Source organism: Acipenser ruthenus, chromosome 33, assembly GCF_902713425.1.
Source record: "Acipenser ruthenus chromosome 33, fAciRut3.2 maternal haplotype, whole genome shotgun sequence".
In the NCBI taxonomy this organism is placed as follows: Eukaryota; Metazoa; Chordata; class Actinopteri; order Acipenseriformes; family Acipenseridae; genus Acipenser; species Acipenser ruthenus.
The window spans coordinates 1,217,446-1,224,134 of record NC_081221.1 but is presented as its reverse complement, the minus strand read 5'-3'; positions in this window follow the sequence as shown (position 1 = coordinate 1,224,134).

Sequence of the window (6,689 nt, the reverse complement as noted above, 5' to 3'; positions counted from 1 at the left end):
CGCTCCTGATTGGTCGAGGGGGTGGGACCTTCTCGAAGAGATTTCTATTCTGCCCGTTGATTGGCTGCTGTGCTGGGATGGCAGCCGGTGCTGGGTCGTTCAGCAGTATTGCTACAGTCATTGAACAGTATGGTACTCGTATGGAATTGCACGAGCATACGGTTAAAACGCTTCATTTGCAAGATAATAGCATTATCCATTTATCAAAAATAAGAACACTTAATAATATATACTGCATTTCTGGCAAAAGGAAAGCAGTTAAAAAAAAAAAAACGAGTCCTATTTGTGTGTCTGTGTGTGTGTGTGTGTTTATAGCTCAATATTATTATTAGTAGTAGTAGTAGTAGTAGCAGTAGTAGTAATAGTAGTCTATAGTAGGCTGTAATTCAAGTTATAAGCATTGACATAATATAATTGAGCGACTCATCTACAGTTTTCAAGAAACGATGACAAATTCATTTAAACGTATCTAACTCATATCTCTCTTCCCACTCTGTTAATTCTTAGAAATGTGTCTGCGTAAAGTTGGTCGGATGATTACACAGTATATATATTGTGTAATGGACTATATATATATATATATTCCATTATGGCAGAAATATATTCTCATTATATTATCTGATGTAGTTGCTCTACATATCCACATAATTTATGTTCAAGTCCCGTAGAATTCCGCTTTGTCTCTTACCTTGAAGAAAATTATTGGCATATGACAATGTACTAAATGTGACTCTTTGTCACTAAATGTAACAATTTTAAATATTATTCCACGCCTTTTTTTTTTTGGAGTTGAGTCAATTACCTATTGCACTGCCAATATTGCATCTATATAAAATAAAATATCAACACAAATAAACGTGTTATTATTTATTTCTTAGCAGACGTCCTCATCCAGGGCGACTTACAAGTGTTACAAGATAACACATTATTTTTACATACAATTACATTATTTTTATACACAATTACCTATTTACACAATTGGGTTTTTACTGGAGCAATCTAGGTAAAGTATCTTGCGCAAGGGTACAGCAGCAGTGTCCCCCACCTGGAATTGAACCCACGACCCTCCAGTCAAGAGTCCAGAGCCCTAACCACTACTACACACTGCTGTGCTGTGCTGTAGGATTTTGTTATTATTTAGCCATTCATTTAGCAGACGCTTTTATCCAAAGCGATTTACAGAGACTCGTGTTGAACTGTGCATCACTTAAACAGATACCGGTAATTCAATACACTGTTTGACTAACAGTGGCAATACAGACACTGGGCATATTTACTTGGCATAGTACAAATGGGGAAAGTTCCTATCCATGTCAGATCATTCTACGGCTACTTACAAATAAGCGCTGTTTTGTTAAACCCTGGGCTATAGCCAATCTTATATGTCAATTACTGCATTTGCCTTGACACGTGTCTCTTCCTGTCGCCACCCTTGTAAATTAGATGGTGCATCTCAAGGGTCTATACCTGAGAATATTTTTTTAATAATTCAAATTAGAGAGAGAGAGAGAGAGAGAGAGAGAGAGAGAGAGAGAGAGAGAGAGAGAGAGAGAGAGAGAGAGAGAGAGAGAGAGAGAGAGAGAGAGAGAGAGAGAGAGAGAGAGAGAGAGAGAGAGAGAGAGAGAGAGAGAGAGAGAGAAGCAGTGTGGAGTAGTGGTTAGGGCTCTGAACTCTTGACTGGACAGTCGTGGGTTCAATCCCAGGTGGGAGACACTGCTGCTGTATCCTCGAGACCATAGCGCATCAGACCACTTTACATTGTACACACTTAGATTATACACTCTGTGGGGGAAGTTGACAAAAAAATAACTGCCCCTATATCTCATTCTACACATAAAGACGTGTTAACAGCTAATTTGAGAAGTCACATCAAAGTCGCCAGAGACGATTTAGACAGACACCCGAAACTCTGAACGCTTCAAATAAAAGCGATAATCTAAGTCTGCCTTCCTAATATACAAAACACAGGCAGAATAATTAACAAGACAGTCTGAATAAACATTGCTGAGCAGCGGGTGTGAAGACCGAACGGGGGACTGTGTGAAGACAACCAAACGCCTTTTAAAGGCGAGAGAATGTGGTTTGGAGCACAATTAGACTCACTTGAGGGATAATATGGTGTGCTATTGGTCTTTTTCTTAAAACACTTATTGGATAGTTTTTTGCACTACTTCAAAACCCGTCATTTACACTAATGTAACATTACCCCGCGCGACGTTTCCAGAAAACTGCAACGCGATTATTGGCTGTAGCCATTAGGCCGTTGTCCTTCCTTAAACAGTATATATATATATATATATATATATACACACACACACAAATGAAGTTAATCCACATTTTGCAACATTAGCATTTTTTATTTTCCTTCTTCATAACCCAGAAGTCCCCCCCCTCCCCCCATCACCCCCCCAAAAAACTTTGAAAAAACAGATTTGCATTATAAAATAGATGCATAGATAGGAAACTTAACCATGGTACAATCGTGCTCACAATGACTGGAGGGGATATACTACAAATGCATTTTGGTATGGATTTGCCAAGGATATAACATTTAAAAGGCCGAGTTTAAACAGTGTATTCATTCTTACAGTCGTGTGCAAATTTAGTAGAACACATCAACATTTGTCATTTATGTCCTTTATATATATATATGAGTGCATGATAAGCTCTGGGTGTTAAAATTTCAATTTCCGGTCAGTAATCAGTGCTATAGGAACAATAGGCACCCGTGTGTGACATGTTAGACCACCTTGTGCTTTAATTAGACATCATAAACAACTTCTAAAAAAACAATCTTATGTATTTTACCATTTCTGTGTGCATTTTCTCTTACTATTTGAAACGAATGTTAATAGCAATTAAGTTAGACAATCGCTCATTTGCCTATTTTAACAATTTCCCAAGATTTTCAGTTCCAGTGGTTTGATTTCATACGCACGACAAACCCAGAACAACAGAAGCAATCGGATGCTCTCATACATTTGCACACTCATCTCAGCTATGTTTAGCCAAAGGTATTGTTCAGTGTGGGAATTCAGTCAAAGCCTATTGCTTTGTTACGCGTACTTATTTGTGCAGAAGATATTTCAAATCATCTGGAACCAAAGAAGCGTGGATTCGTCAACTCCCCAGTAATGGTGTTGAAGCTGACACCCTGGGATCCTTCAAGAAGCTGCTTGATGAGATTCTGGGATCATACTAACAACGAAACGAGCAAGATGGGCCGAATGGCCTCCTCTCGTTTGTAAACTTTCTTATGTTCTTATGATTATTTTTGTTACATGGAAATGCAATTTCTAGTTGAAACGTTTGCTTCAGATTTTGGATTTTGCTGCATCTTAGTACTTCCTGCGGCATGCCCTCTCCTCAGCTCTGGTGCCATCGTTAGTTTGACAAGTACGGTTATCTACAAACACATTTATCCTTAGTAGTTTGCAACAGTTGAGAGGGAGGGTGGGGATTGTAACACCACACAGTGTGATGGGCAACCAGTGAACTCCCACGCCAACTACCATACAATAAATAACATAGATGCAATCTCATAATACTAACATATTCTCAAATCTAGAACTGTAACATTCATACATGTAGAACTCTAAACCCACAACTCATCCCCATACCTCCAGTGATAATTATTACATACCAGGGATAGTATGATAACACATGTTACAATATTGTTTAAAAGTCCCTGTACTAAGCCAACAGTAATACACATCATAGATCTATTTTTGTAATTCTTCAGTTATATTAAAATGATCAGGAGCCAGGAGTAGTGAGATGTTAAGTAAATCGTGGGTGCATGAAAATCTAAATTAGTAAGCTATTAAGCTATTAGTAAACCTACTGCCTCGACTTGATTATGCTGTGGTGAGAAGAATCAGATTGTTCAAACTCCTGGCACCTGGTTATTTAAATACCACCCCTCAAAGAGGGGAGTTCCCAGGGGCTGGCTCAAGCCTCGTGCTTCAGATGACAAGGTTGAACCGTTTGCATCCCGGTAGCCCGTCACTTCCTGTGCCGTAGGTCAGCTTCACTTCCAACCTGCTAGAGAGAGATGGTGATAAGGGTTAGTCGATCAGGCCATTGGAGTGTAAAAATAGATAAAAACGATTTTAAAGCCTTGCTTATACCACTCTAGGCAATGTTTTTAACTCTCCCCTCCTTCCTCCATCACAAAACAACAGAGGGCAGCTGGTACTACATTCATCCGACTTTGTACTATACTGTAGTCTAAACCAAGCTTCTAAACCAAGCAATGATACTTGCAATCTTAACAGTGTTTGAGAAAGATCATTTCAACCGATACAGTATTTTGATAATGGGTTTGAAGAAAACTGTCAGCAACGCGTAGAGGTTTCAATATCTCAATTAAAATCTGCAGCAGGATAGTTTACTCTTTCTCAAAGTAGTTATGTTTAAGTTATTTACAGTATTCAAACTTTTTTTTTAGGTAAGTGAATAAATATATATATATTTTTGTACAAACTCCATGTGTAATAGTCATTAATTGGAAGCTTACTTCAAATAACATGCGTTTTTAGCATAAACTACATTTTAATGGTTGCTATACACTATTTTATTTATCCCGTGCCAAACATAAACCACTCATCTCTGCTCTTATCTAATAGCTTGTATTAGTAAATATATTTGTATTTTAAGCAATATAACCGATCATTCTCTAATTGTGTTTCTAATTGTGTTTCATTTTTCTAAAAAACTGCTGCACCACGTTGTTTTGAGCAAATTATAGATCTTAATAATAGAATAATTCATACTGTGGTATATATTGTGCAACTTTAGGGTACTTTTAAAGTTTTTACAAGTCTTTAAAAAAATACATAAAATTGCTATGCAATCAGCTTTTTGGTGTAGTAAAATATGAAATGCGAAAGTTCAAATCACTGTGTGAAAGGAAGTGTTTGACAGCGCCTGGATACACAATCATTACACCACAGAAGCACATCAGGGCCCCCCTTCGGGGCGTTGGGCCCCCTTCGAGGCGTTGGGCCCCGGGGAAATTTCCCCGTCCTCCCCGCCCTCTCGGTGGGCCTGATAGAAGGCTTTGGCAGGTCTGGGCGGGGTGTAGTTTAAAGATGGCTGCCTGCTTGCTGGTGTCATTTTTGTCCGGGACTGCTGACCGAGGAGGCAGTAAAGGTCATAGCGCATCAGTAAAAAGTCACGTTGGATTGGGGGATTGATTTAATTTATGCAAACAAACAAAAGTGGCCGAACATTTCCGTCGGTTTTTTTTTATTATTATTATTATTTTCGGTCTTTGACCGCTTTCCGACGACGTACTTCTGCTCAGCACAGTTTGGCCCTTTGGGGTTACAGATCCTTGCGTAATGTAAAAAAAAACAATGTCTGCACAGTGCTGTGTCGTAGGAAGAATGCTCAGTTAGATTGTTATCTCAGTCTTCTTCTGAAGCGGGCTCTGGTTCAGTTACTAAGTGTTCATTTTGATGACTAACTTGTAATTTTGGTTGAACCACTCACCAGCTGGAATCCGTACGCGCGGGACTTTTCTGAAAAACAAAATTGCCTTCTAGTGTCTGAGTAATCGCTGAACCCTTCTCAAAGTTTCCCACAGTAAGAGAGTAGCAAATTGAAACAAAGCATAGCAATTGTAATTGTCTTTTTTTATACAGTGGCATGTTTGATAGTGTTCCAGGACCCCCTTGTAAAAGAAGCCTCTGTCTCAAAGGGTACATCTCCTGGTTAAATAAATAAATAAATAAATAAATAAATAGTTGAAATGGAAGTTTTTAAGAGTTGCATTTTTTCAGTTAGGAAAGTGAACTGCTATAAAAAGCCATGTTCTGTCACGTCTCAAAGTTGTCAAAACCAGTGAAAGCTTAAAGGACTTTTCTTCGTTGAGGTTGTGGAGTTTCTTTAAAAAACAAAACCTTCCAGCTCGGGTCGTGAAAGCTGTGTGAAGAGGTGTGAAAATAACCCCCCTCCTCCGAATCTGCTGCTTCGAGCACGCTGCCCCTCCACCTAACACCCCCCACACCCAGACCCACAACAATGACACTTTCCATCTTCTTATTTTTTAAGAAAATATATCATCAAGACTGTGAAAAGATTACAAAAATGCACCTTGAGATTAAGCTCGATCTAAGTCTTAATTGGTTGAATAACTGCGTCCTTTCAAGGATTTGGAATTGGAATAGTGACAAAAAAAAACACTTTTTTTTTTTTTTAAATCTTCGGGGCATTTATAACTTAATATCATATTGGTACTCAACACATATTGGTACCCACTTTTTTTTTTAGCAGTGTTTTGATACCTCTGCTTTTTTCCACTCTGGCTCGATTTCTGCTGGAACAAAAAAAATACTAGTTTCAACTCAATCCCAGTACTGCTTTCATACATCAAAGTGGGCACGAAAGAGAAACAGGTTTCCTTTTCTTTGTTTTGGAAAACAATGAGCTGTGCCGTGATCGAGGAAAACCTTCAAGTTTGTTTGTATCTCTATGCAAGAATGACACAGAGATAAGGCTTTCATGCATGCCTTTCCCAAATAAATGCAAGGAAAGTTCTGCTCTACTAGGAGTCACTCTGTTTATTAGAATCATGCTAGTCATTTGTATATGACTATATGGCTTTATTGGGAAAAGCTGTACCCCTCCCCCCTCCGCTCTCCCACCTCCTTCTCCTCCCTCTCCCCTCAGTGGTGGAACGACCT